Below are 12,836 nucleotides of genomic sequence, written 5' to 3' on the forward strand. Positions count from 1 at the left end.
ATCCTACGTAGCTTTTTCTCTGGTAATATCACACTACTAACCAGAGCATACAAAACATTTGCTAGACCAATACTCGAATACAGTTCATCAGTCTGGAACCCACATTACGTATCTGATATTAGCACAATTGAGAAAGTCCAGAAATATTTCACAAGAAGAGTTCTCCACTCCTCTACTCGTTGTAGAATACCTTATGCCACCAGACTTGAAATTCTAGAACTAGAAAACCTTGAATTATGCCGTCTTCGGTCTGACTTAAGCATGGTATATAAAATCATACATTGCAATGTCCTACCTGTCAGTGAATACTTCAGCTTCAACCATAACAACACAAGAGCACACAATAGATACAAACTCAAAGTAAACCGCACCAAACTTGATTGCAGGAAATACGACTTCAGCAATAGAGTGGTCAATGTCTGGAATACTCTACCTGACTCTGTAGTTTCCTCCCCAAACCCCAAAAACTTTAACCTTAGACTGTCTACTATTGACCTCACCCCTTTCCTAAGAGGTCTGTAGGGGGCGTGCATAAGCGCACCAACGTGCCTACCGTCCCTGTCCTATTGTTTCTCTTATTCTTTTATTTTTCTTATATGTACCCATTTCATGTATTCACAACTATGTATACACTTATACTTATTATCTTGTAAACAATTGGCAAATCAAATAAATAAATCAAATAAATAAATAAAATAATGACGGCGCCCCATCTTAGTCTCTTCCAAAGAGGCTCTGTTGTACAATGAGGAGAATAACGGTCATAATCGGGGCATAAAATATGATGGATATTTTTTAAAAAGACCCGACACAGACAGTGCACTGTCGCTGCAGAAATGGAACCTGATGTACGATACAGGAATAAAATAATTTTTAAAATCCATGCAAGTCAATAGCCACCAGCATGTCTTATAATGGATTCCATAGTAAATGTTTTGCTCTGTGGAAAAAGCACAAAAAGCCACAAACACAATTCCCTAAATAATAGGGGGGGGGCGGAGGGCTGCTGAATCCCCGGAGGAGCCTCTTCCTCAGCGGCGGGGCTGCTCTGGAAAAGGGGCACCAGGTGATCTCCCGGATGGCAGTCCTGGAGGCAGCCCCCTCTGGCTCGGTGGGGCAGGCAGGGAGGTCCCTCGGAGAGGAGGGGGAGGCTCCTGCAAGTATCCCGGCCCGTCCTGTCCCTGGCCTTCCGAGCGGTGGGCAGCGGCTTCCTCTCCCGCCGGACCCTCACAGCTTCCGGGCCCCAGGGGATCGTCTGGATGGCCTCGCAGACCTGGAAACGGAGGTCTCATGTGGTGGGGGTGGGGGTCCTCCTGTTGCTCAGATGGGCCAGTTTCCGGGGCTGCCTGGGTGACTGGAGCCCGTGGAGGTCAGATGGGGAGGGATCCGCCGACCTGAACCCCAATGCAAGGCAGGTCTCTCCCCTGGAGTGGCTTCTCTCCCTCTCTCTCCGCCCCTGAGGCTCCCTCGCCTCCTCCGGGTTGCTTCCTGGGGTTGGTGGGAGGAAGAAGGGCCCAACTCTGGGGGAGGAGGGGCAGCCAAGGGGCCCCTCAGCCCCACAGCCAGGGCAAAAGGCAGAAGGAGGGTCCCTCAGCTGCCCCTCCTGGCTGCTCAGCCCCGCCGCCCCGGAGGAGAGACTGGGGGGCAGAGAAGGCCGGGGTCCTTTCAGAGCATTGGGGAGGGCAGTTGGGAGCTCTTGGCAGGGAAGCGGGTGGGGGGGGGGGTGACACTTGACCCCCTCCCCTAAGAGAGGGTGGGCTCCCCTCCCCCTCCCCAGGCAGGCTCCCCCCTGCTCTCCCTGCCCCCGAACGCTTCTCCCCAGGCGCCCGACCATCCCTGCCGCCCCCCAGCCCCCCGTTCCTTTGGAAAGAAATCTCTTTTCCTCCTTTCAGCGTTTGGCTTCGTTCATTCGGAGCCTCCGATTTCCTGGTTTCCCTCAAAATGGGGGCTCTGCTTGAGTTGCGTCTCCCTGATTCTGCCTTTGATATTTGTCTCTCTTGTCTTCTTTCAGGTTATCGGGGGTCTTTGTGCAACCATGCTGGTTCCTTCTGGGATCCTCCTTCCCTTCCCTTCTTTCCCTATTCTTTGTCCTTTCCTTTCCCTTCCCTTTCCTTCTTTCCCTTTCCTTTCCTTCTTTCCCTATTCTTTTCCCTATTCTTTCCCTATTCCTTTTCCTCCTCCCTTCCTCACCTATTGACTTCTGTTCCTTCCCATCTTCCTCTTCTGCTTCTTCCTTTTCTTTTCCTCCTCCTATTTTTTCCTTTCCTTTCCTTCCCTTCCCTATCCTTCCCTTCCCTTTTCTTATTCTTTTCCTCCATTCATCTATTGACTTCAGTTCCTTCCCATCTTCCTTTTCTGCTTCTTCCTTTTCCTTTCCTCCTATTTATTTCCTTTCTTTTCATTCTTTTCCTTCCCTTCCCTATCCTTCCCTTTCCTTCCCTGTCCGTTTTCCTTTCCTTCCCTATTCGTTTTCCTTTCCTTTCCTATTCCCTTTCCTTCCTTTCCTATTCCTTTTCCTCCTTACTTCCTCATCTATTGACTTCAGTTCCTTCCCATCTTCCTTTTCTTCTTCCTTTTCCTTTCCTCCTCCTATTGATTTCCATTCTAATCCTGTCTTCAAAAGAAAAGCTCCATGGGTGACTTCGAACTATCCTCAGGGGAGTCTCAGTTCCCATGGAAAGACAAGGGGGAGAGACCCATCCACCTCTTTTGTGGGTCTCTCTGACCCCCCCCCCCGATTTCTTCCCCTCTGCTGGGAGTTGGGGGACCCTGAGCGGGTTTCCCACCTGCCTCCATTCCAGGCATCCTAATTTCGTACTTTCTGCAATCAAGTTTGGAGAGGTTAACGTTGAGTTTGTATCTGTTGTGTGCTCTTGTATTGTTGTGGTTGAAGCTGAAATAGTCATTGACTGGTAAGACATTGTAGCAGATAATTTTGTGCGCTACACTTAAGTCTAACCGTAGGTGGCGTAGTTTAAGGTTGTCCAAGCCCAAAATCTCAAGCCTGGTGATATAGGGCAGTGGTTCCCAAAGTGGGTGGTACTGCCCCCTGGGGGCAATGGGATGCCTTAGGGGGTGCTAAGAGGCAAGGGGGTGGCAGGGGGTGCTAAGAGGCGGCAGGGAGCGTTTGAGGTGCCGGCCCTGCAGCCTCACCCCACTGACTGTTGCACCGTTCTGGTACAATAGTCAATGGCATCTGTGGATCACCTAGGGGAGGCAGAGGAAGGGGGCTTTGACCACATGCCCAATATCCAGGCTCAGCCAAGCCCGCCCCTCTTTGTAGTTGCTGTGCCTGACAGCAAGTTCACAGGCTGCCCCTCCCAAGCTGCTCCCCTCCAGGGGCATTCACGTCTTAGAGGGCGGTGCTGTTCCCTCCTTCCTAGAGCCAGTACAGTTCAGGGTTGAGGAAGCCCAGGGCAGGCAGCAGCAACATGTTGGGAAAGCAGAGCATAGCCAGAGTGGTTTTGCTCTACTTTCCTGACGTGCCTGCAGGGGCGGTGTCTCAAATGCAGCAGCAGTTGGGAAAGTAGAGCAAAGCCACTCTGGTCTGTCTGCCTGGCTACCTTCCTGCCTACCTACCTACCTGCCTACCTATCTATCTATCTATCTATCTATCTATCTATCTATCTATCTATCTATCTATCTATCTATCTATCTATCTATCTATCTATCTATCTATCTATCTATCTATCTATCTATCTATCCTATTCTATTACTATTTATCCATTTATACATCAATCCAAAGGTCTGTCTGTTTGTCTTTCTGTCTGTCTACCTACCTACCTACCTATCTACCAATATATTTATCTATCTATCTATCTATCCATACATACATACATACATACATACATCTACTATCATCTATCTACCTACCTACCTATCCATCCATCCATCCAAAAGGCCTGCCAGCCTGCCTTTCTACCTGTCTGCCTGCCTACCTATCCACCTACCTACCTACCTATCTATCAATAGATCTATCTACTTACCTATTTGTCTCTCTCTGTCTGTCTCTATCCATCCATCCATCCATCCATGTTCGAGGCGCTGGCCCTGCAGGCACATTGGGAAAGTAGAGCAAAGCCAGTCTGGGAGGGAGTGAGGGAGAGAGAGAGAGAGGGAGAAACCTGATGCATCAGATTGAAATGAGGCCTAGTTTAGACTTACATCTTTGCTAGCATCTTTGCCAGCACATTGAAACCTCTTTGGCTTCTATTAAAGGTTTTGTGGACGAAACATGGCCAAGGCTATCAGGAAGCTCTCACATTTTGCTTTAAACAGGATCCATTGGACCAGACCTCCACTGTCTCCAGCCATCTCAAGCCAAGAGGAGTCCCACCGCGACCCCCTCTCCACTCCCAAAAGGCATCAGGAGCAGGGATGGGATTCTACTGGTTCAGACCAGTTCTATAGAACCGGTTGTTATGATTCAGCACAGTTCGGAGAAGCAGCAAATTGTGCCCCTGGCTGGCCATGCCCCTCTCCGCCCACCCTTCCCCTCACCTCCAGTCAGCCCTTATCGTACATGCGCAACATCACGCGCATGCCCATCATCGCTGATTGCATTCTCCCCACCCAGTCACTCCTTAAGACATTTCTTTTTTTATTCCCTCCCAACAATCAGCTGTTCCAATGATCAGCTGTGCCGGGATCCCACTTGCTGTCTCACTGCTTTGCCTAGGAGGCTTCCCTGAGCCCAAGAGGCCCAAAAATGGAGCACGGAGAGGTGCTGCATGCCCCCCCCTCAATTTTTGCCTTCCTGAGCCCCAGGAAACCTTCCTGGGAGCAAAAATGCCCCCTGGAGGCTTCCTTGAGGCCCAGGAAACCCAAAAACGGAGCTCACCTAGCCATGCCCACAGAACCAGTTGTTAAATAATTTGAATCCTACCCCTGGTCAGGAGGAGTTGTCCACTCCCCTGGGCAGAAGAGGACTGCTGAGTTTGGCTCTGTCCACAGCTTCAGGTATTCAGCCAGACACGGAGTTCCCCACTGGTGTTTCCAAAGCCAGCCAGAGCCCCTGTGGATCCCCCTGCAAGACCACCTCGCTTTTCTCCCAGAGATTCTCTTGTTTCCCCTTCAGATCATGATCTGTCTGTTTCTGGAATTGGAGGCTGTTCCTGGCCGGCCTCCCCTCTTCCTTCCCTGCACTGGTTACTGTGGTCCTTGGATTCACATCTGGGGCCATTTCTCTTCCCACCCGGGAGGGAAAGTATTTCTATGATCCCCTCCAAGTTCACACCCTCCCTTTCTTTCTCTGCCTGTGAGGGCCCCAGTGGGGGCATCGGACCCCCTCCCAGCCCTGGGCTACAGCAGGTTTCGCTGTCTCTTGGGGAAAGATTCCTTCCCCAATCAGAGTCTGCCTGAGCCCCATCATCCACTTCCCTCCCTGCCTGGCATCAATTCCTCCATTCAGATAAAGGAAAAAGGGAGCTTGGACGTTCTTCAACTCAGGAAGGTCACACTTGCCCCTCAAAGCCAAATTCCCCTTCGGTTCTTGGATCCCTCCAGCCACTGCATGGCTGAGGTCGCAGCAGGGCCAGGGTGGCTGAGAATCAGGATAGAAGGTGCCACATAGACTCAACAAAGCTCCCCACCACAACAGATTTTCAGACACAGGTTGTGGCCTCACACACAGTCCTAAATGGTGCCTTTATGTGGCATCAGGAAGGAACATGGGATCAACCTCACAACCCTCACCCTATAGGGGGGGCCTAGCTATTATCCCTGGTGGCAGATGGAAGATTGTGAGTCCCATTCCTGACACCAGTTTCTGTGGAATCAAATGCAGGACCCAAAAACCCCAATAATCAAAGTTCACTGGTGTAATTATTTATTCAGTGTCCACTGGAGGAATTTCCCTCTAGAAAATGGCAGGACAGATTCCCACAGACAAAAGGAGACACTCATATTTATACATTTGTGGAAAAGAGAATAAAGTGATAACCATCAATTTGAATATCTAATAGATGATATAACTGAGAATATTCATAATTAGCACACCTCAAGGTACCTTCATGCCCACCCACTGTTACCATCCTCAAGAAACAGATGTTGTCTAAATAAAAGGTTGCACATGCATTAACTCTTTATTTCTATCTTGGTAACACATTCTCATTCCTCCAAGAAATTGGTTTCCTCATATTCTTCCGGACACTCTTTATTTATTTGAATAAAAATTGTTGCTCCACTCATGTATGGAAGATAGCTTGGAGCTGAAATTCATCAGTCTCACACCTCCACATTTCTAAGCTGCTCCTTTGTTTTAAGCTCTGGCCTCAGAAGGATAATGTAGCACTTGGGGATGAAGATGCAGACCAGCAGACCAGCACTGGAGGCCAGGATGGAGAAGACCTGCACAGCCACCATGTGTTTCCCTTTGGTGCTCAGGTAGGTGGGCACAAAAGTCACCCAGACACTGCAGAAGACCAGCATGTGATCAACTTGGCTTCGTTGAAGGCCCCGGGCAGATTCCTGGCCAGGAAAGCCACCATGAAGCAGAGGGACCCAGGAAGCCCATGTAGCTGAGGGTGACGTAGAACAAGACAACGGCCCCTTTATTGCATTGCAGGATGATGTCTCCAGGTTGGGAGTGGAGGTCAGAATCAGGGAAGGGGGAGAAACTCCCAGCCAGATGGAGCAGATGATAACTTGGACAGCAGAAGAAAGGATGATGGAGTTGGCCAAGCTCTTCCCCACCATCTTTTCACTCGGTTTCCTGGTTTTGTGGCCAGGAAAGCCAGCACCACCATGATGGTTTTGGCCAAGAGAGAAGAAACGGCAACTGAGAAGATGAGGCTGAAGATCATTTGTCGGAGAAGGCAGGTGGCTTTTCTTGGTTGACCAATGAAGAGAGAAGAAGACAAGAAGCAAAGCAGGAGGGAGACCAGGAAGATGTAGGAGAGGTCCCGGTTGTTGGCTTTGACAAGGGGAGTTTCTCGGTATTTAATGAAGATGATTAAAACAAGGCCTGTGGTTAGGAAGAAGAGCAGGGCAAAAGAGACCAGGATGATGCCCAGGTGTTCTTCATAAGACAGGAAGGTTATAACTTTGGGGATACATTGGATTCTGTCCTCATTTGGATATTTATTATCTGGACACTTGGTGCATTTTTCTGTATCTGAGAAAGCGAAAAAGCAATATTTCATTAATATTTTGTGCTTTTATCTTTCAAGAAATACGTTCTTTGGATAACAACTGTTACCTTGGGTATTTTCCAAAAGTATTTCTTAACAATTTCATTAAAATGAGCATAAGAAGGATATAATTTTTAAAAAAAATGTAGCTAGGTTTATGAAGTTGAGGGAAGTGCTAGGGTGGTAATTATTTCCAGTGTAATGTGTAGAATATTCATAGGAACCTACATTATTAGAAGTTAACAATGAATCATATAATCTTTTTAGGCAAAGAACCTGAGTCATGCCACATGGCAGTTAATATACTGGACTTGGAGGATACCTACAGTATCTTGTAACATCTGGAAGCAATTTGGAATTAAGGAGAAACTTCCTTTCAGTGAGAACAATTAACCAGTGGAACAGCTGGCCTTCAGAGGTTTGGGGTTCTTCAACATTGGAGGTTTTTAAGAAGAGACCGGACAGTCACTTGCCTGAAATGGTATAATTTCTTCTGCTTGATCAGGGGCTGGACTAGAAGACCTCCAAGGTCCCTTCCAGCTCTATTCTGATTGATTGATTCATCTACATGACTTGCAGAATATTTGTGAAATGAGTTCCCCCCCATAACTATCCACAGCACCCCATTATGGACCAGGGACATCTTCTCAGGGATCCTCAAGGGGAGGCCAATAAATAGGAAATTGCAAGGTCTTTCAGAAGGTGGACCTAAAACAATTCACCAAGTTCCAAAGAACTCAGGTGTTCCTAGAAAGGTAAACTTAGCAGCACCTATCCAAACTAAAAAGCAGAAGAGATATTTCCTCTGCTGTTAGTAAAGCTTGCCCAGTCTGTCACCCCCTCCTCCTATCTCTTCCCAGCCTCTCCTTCGAAGTCTTTTTGATTTACCTCCTTTTAGATATGAAATTGTGCAGGTTAAAAAAAAGAAAAGCAGGAGTTTCAATCTGTCTTTTAACTTGAACTTTCATGAAAATGTTCTGGATGGATCCAGTTCCACAAAACCTTCCTTTGCTCTGGTGTCACTCACCTTCCTGAGTGGAGAAGGTCCCCTCCGGACAAGGAATGCAGTCGTAGCAGCAAACTGGCTCTCCTTCTCGAGCCCTCTTGACAAATCCAGGAGGACAACTTTCCACACATCTGGACTGAGGCAGGGACTAAGCAGAAAAAAAATAGGAATACGAAAGAAAAGACGTTAGGACCCTCCATCCATGGAAAATGGTGGGAGAAAGGGATGTTAGCCAAGTAGCCTCTGGTCTTCACTGAGGTAAATATGAAATCTCTGACTACTTTTAAACAGATCCATGAAGTATAACAACTGACAGATTCTTCATTTAGTTCCTCCCTTTTGCTTTTGGATTTTAACATTACAATAAAGTACTTTCTATCTAATAAAGTCTGGAGGGATGGAATTGAAAAAGATTTAAGTATGATGATACAGTCATATTAAAACTGAGAATAACGTTTACTGTAAAAGATTTAGGAAACTTTCATTTCATTAGATTTTTAAATATAAAATTAAACTGTGATGAAGAAAGAAACCTCTGACCAGTAAGATCTTGAAAGATTTCATTGCAAAGCCACCCCACTGAGGTCTTGTCTCTTGAAGAACTTCCATTAGAAGACACCAACTGGCATGGAAGGCAAACAACACTGGAGACTCTAGGCTTGGACTACTGGAAATGGGACCTGAGGCTTTGGAAAACAGAGAAAAGACACCAAAATTTCTCCCACCTTATTGAGCAAGAACATCTTGTTCAATAGTAAGTTTCTGTCTTTCAAAATATGCCAGAGTCCTGGTCTCAAAATCCTCCTTGGGAAGAACCAAGAAGTCCCAGATCATCAGATCTGCTGTTATCTCTCCATTTTGATCCAAGTACAGTTTAAAGTTGGAAATATTCCAAAATTCATTCTTCTCCAGAAAGGGATGAAACTAAAATGGGAACATCCAGGAATTTGAAGAGAAAACTTGGTTTCTTATCCCACATTGAATCTTTCTTCTACAATTGTCTAATTTCCAAATATGCTTAATTAAGATACAAATACTGCCATTATCTTCATAAATGAATGAAAAAGTTTGAGAAAAAATTGTCAATCATACACTGAGAAAATATAGAGAAAATATAATTAACAAAATTGGTCAATTAAAGGGACCATGTAAGAAATGTGTTGTTCAATATCTGAGGAAAGATTTAAAAAACCCACTACCCAAAGGTTCCATTATGGCTATCTACATTGGAAGCAGTCACACATCCAAATGTGTTGTGACTCCGGGTTTTGAATCTGTTCTTTTGGCAGATGTGAGCTCAAGTGAAGAGGATATGGCAGTGAGATTTGAGCCTGCATTGCTGAGTGATTTTGAGGGTAGCCAGGATGAGGAGGTGGACTTGGCTATGAGAGACGAACCTAATTTATTGGAGCTGTCGGAGTCTTCTACCTCCCCTGAGTCTCCATCTCTGATTACGCAGCAGCCGGTGGCAGATAATCAGGAAAACGTGCGAGAGGTTTCAGGAGAAGAGGAGAACTTTGAGGGATCCTGGCTTGATGTGAGAAATAGACGGAGATTGAGACGTCAATCTCAATTGGGAAGGAGGCGTCGAGCCAATGATTAATTAATGAGACTAACACGCCCCTTAGGGGATAAAAAGGAAACGGATTGGCTTGAGAAATTTGCCAGAAGCAAAGTGTCTTGTTAGAGCAAAAGTCCTATGAAGATTCTCTGAGGCATTGTGATTTATAGGCACTTCAGGTTTGCCAAACAGATATCGGAATTACTGCTGAGGACTGGAAAAACTTCAGCAGTTATCTTGTTTGGGGTTTGTTTTTGGTTGCTTATATTTTTGGAACTTCAGAATTGTGATTGCTCACCTGTGGATACATAATATTATATATTATTTTTTTTTTTTTTTTTTTTGTGAGGCATAATATATATATATACTGAGGAACAGATGATATCTTCAGGTGAAGAAGATGATAATTTGGATGATTGCTGGGTAGATGTCAGGACAAGACGCTCCTGACAAGGAGGAACCAACGAGGATACAGTAGGAGGGCAGACCAGCAATTAGACTAATTAGTTACTCTATAAAGGGAGAGATATGACTTTGCACTTTGTCCGGAACAAAGTGTCTATTTGCAAGAGAGAACTGAAGAGCACAGTTTGGAGGATTTTGATCTGAAATATCTTGTTGGGATTTGGATTTAATTCGTTGGAACTTCTACTTATTGGAATTATTTTGTGAAGGATTTTGATCTGAAGAATCTTGTTGAGTCTTGGATTTAGTTCGTTGGAACTTTTACTTATTGGAGCTATCTGTGAAAATTCCTGTTTGCTGCCTTTCTTTACAAGGACTGTTGCTTTCAGCCTTATCTGTTTACTTTAAAGGTGGGACATAACATTTTCCTGTTTGCTGCCTTTCTTTACAAGGACTGCTGCTTTCAGCCTTAACTGTTTATTTTAGAAGGTGGGACATAACATATATATATATATATATATATATATATATATATATATATATATATATATATATATATATATATATATATATATATATATATATATATATATATATATATATATATATATATATATATTTGTTTTCTGAGGTTTTCGCAGGTATTTGTATGTGGATCTTTGGTTATTCGGGTTTTCTCCCATGTAAAGTTGGAAGTATTTTGGTGACGTTTCAACTAAATCTGATTCATTATCTTCAGGCTTGTGTCTTCAGCTTTGTGCTTCTTGGAGTAATGTGAGCTTGCAGCTGTTTTTTCTTTTAACTGCCAGTGGGAGTGCAACTTGACTGGGTGGGGGCTTGGCTGTTTCATTTTACTGGGAGAAACCCGAATAACACCTCAAGTTGCTGAGGTGAACCCTGGCCCTCCTCGGCATTTATTGTTGGACACCCAAGTTTTCTTACAGTCCCAGAAGGAGGGATTCCAGCGGTGGCATTGGTGGATTCAGGGGCTACTTCTAGTTTTATGGATCGGGCCTTTGCAACGCATTTTGATGTACCATTGGTTGCTGTGGATCCACCCATCAAAGTGGAAACCGTGGATGGGCGTGAGCTTTGGTCTGGGCCCATTCGTTTCGCCACCCAGCCGTTGCGTATGGTTATTGGGGATCACGAGGAGGCGATAAGTTTCTATATCACCTCGAACCTTCATCTCCCTTTGGTTCTCGGCGTATCCTGGTTACGATTGCACGATCCTTTGGTGGCTTGGGAAGTGCAGGACCTCCGAGATTCGTTGCATGCCAGCCCTAGATTGTTGTGTTGCTTCAAAGAGTCTTCTGAAGCCAGGCTGCACCACAGCCACCACGTGGTAGGGAAAGCTTGGAGAGCGACTGGGACAAGCGGGCGACCCAGTTCGGGGTGTGGCCAACCAGGGTGACCACCGGTTCACATGAGCCGGCGAGAACCGGTTGAATACCACCTCTGCGTGAGATGCAGTATGAGTGGCCCTTGTCCTCAGGGGCCCAGTCTCAGCTCAGGCGCTCTTTCTTTGTATCGGCCCCCTGAAACGGCTCTGGGAACTCCGTTGCAGCTCTCGGAAGTTAATTCCCTTTGGACTCTTGGCAGGGTAATTTGATATAAATATCTCGTTGCTCTAAAGGCTGCTCAAATAAACATTCTTGGGAAGAGCAGCCGCATCTTGTTGGATTTCCAGATCTTTGAGACCTTGTTTGAGTTCACTAAGTGCACTAACTCATCCCCCATCCTTAAAAGCCCTTCTCTGCAGAAGCCACGGGGGCTGAGTACCAATGAGTAGTTGTGTGTTCATTTTCCCCACAACAACAACCCTGTGAGTTGAGTTGGGCTGAGAGACTGGACCCAAATCCCCCACCCTGCTTCATGACCAAGGCGGGACTTGAACTCACATCTTCTTGCTTTCTACTTCAGGGGCTTAACCAGTAGACCAAACTGGCTCCCTTACATACTTATCAAGCTTGGCACAATCCTTCATCCAGTGCATCATTAATGTTCTTATATGAGATACTATAATTTATCAAATCCTAAAACCCAGATAGTTTTCTATTGCTTTTTAGTCATACAGTTGTTTCTAGGAGGAAATCATAAATATTTTTCTGGAAAGTTGGTAATGTTTAAATAACATAAAAGTATATTTGCCTGAGAATTGTTATAAATCTTGTATAATAGCAATTTATCAACCCTATTATATTAATGACAACATAGAAAAATTGCTGACTTAACGACAAAATGTTGTATCTTCCCACTTTCATGACAAAGATTAAAAAAAACTAAAGATTATTTGAGTACCATTTTTAAATCAGTTTTTATCCACTTAATTATCATACCATCCACCCCTCACTTAACTGGGTTTCTGATCACATCACAAAATTGTTTGTTACTCTTTCCTGAGATCGAGTTATATCAGCAGTATTTCCATAATGTATTTGGGAAATGAAATAATATGTGAGGATGACTTGCATAGAGCACATAAATTATATCCCCCCCTTTCCCACAACCCATTTAGAAAGGGCAGTGATAGGAGGGAATGACTTTTGGGGGGTGGAGGAGAGATTCTGCCTGGGGAAGAAGCAGATAAGAGGAGGACACCTACAGCTGCATAAAAAAAAAAGGGTCTGTTATGTATTTAGCACTTGACAGCAGTTCTCCTTCTGGTCCGCTGCCTGAGCGGGAGCGCCGAACGCTCCCATTGGCTGATGCCGTTTGACAGCCGGCTATAAAA

At 45.4% G+C, this 12,836-nt stretch overlaps 1 protein-coding gene and 1 long non-coding RNA gene across 4 annotated transcripts in view; one reads left to right on the forward strand and one right to left on the reverse strand.

Annotated features, from left to right (window-relative positions):
• The window catches only part of LOC148129431 (uncharacterized), a 33,512-nt gene extending 22,087 nt beyond the window's left edge, over positions 1 to 11,425 (reverse strand). Inside the window, exon 1 of the long non-coding RNA XR_015745430.1 lies at positions 11,361 to 11,425. This is a non-coding gene — a long non-coding RNA (uncharacterized LOC148129431). The remainder of the gene's footprint in view (positions 1 to 11,360) is intronic.
• The window catches only part of LOC148129429 (vomeronasal type-2 receptor 26-like), a 65,943-nt gene that overhangs the window by 37,488 nt on the left and 15,619 nt on the right, over positions 1 to 12,836 (forward strand). The gene's annotated exons all lie outside the window — the stretch shown is intronic.

This window comes from Notechis scutatus, chromosome 15, assembly GCF_049901735.1.
Source record: "Notechis scutatus isolate UNSWTSFEM ecotype Mainland chromosome 15, rNotScu1.2, whole genome shotgun sequence".
In the NCBI taxonomy this organism is placed as follows: Eukaryota; Metazoa; Chordata; class Lepidosauria; order Squamata; family Elapidae; genus Notechis; species Notechis scutatus.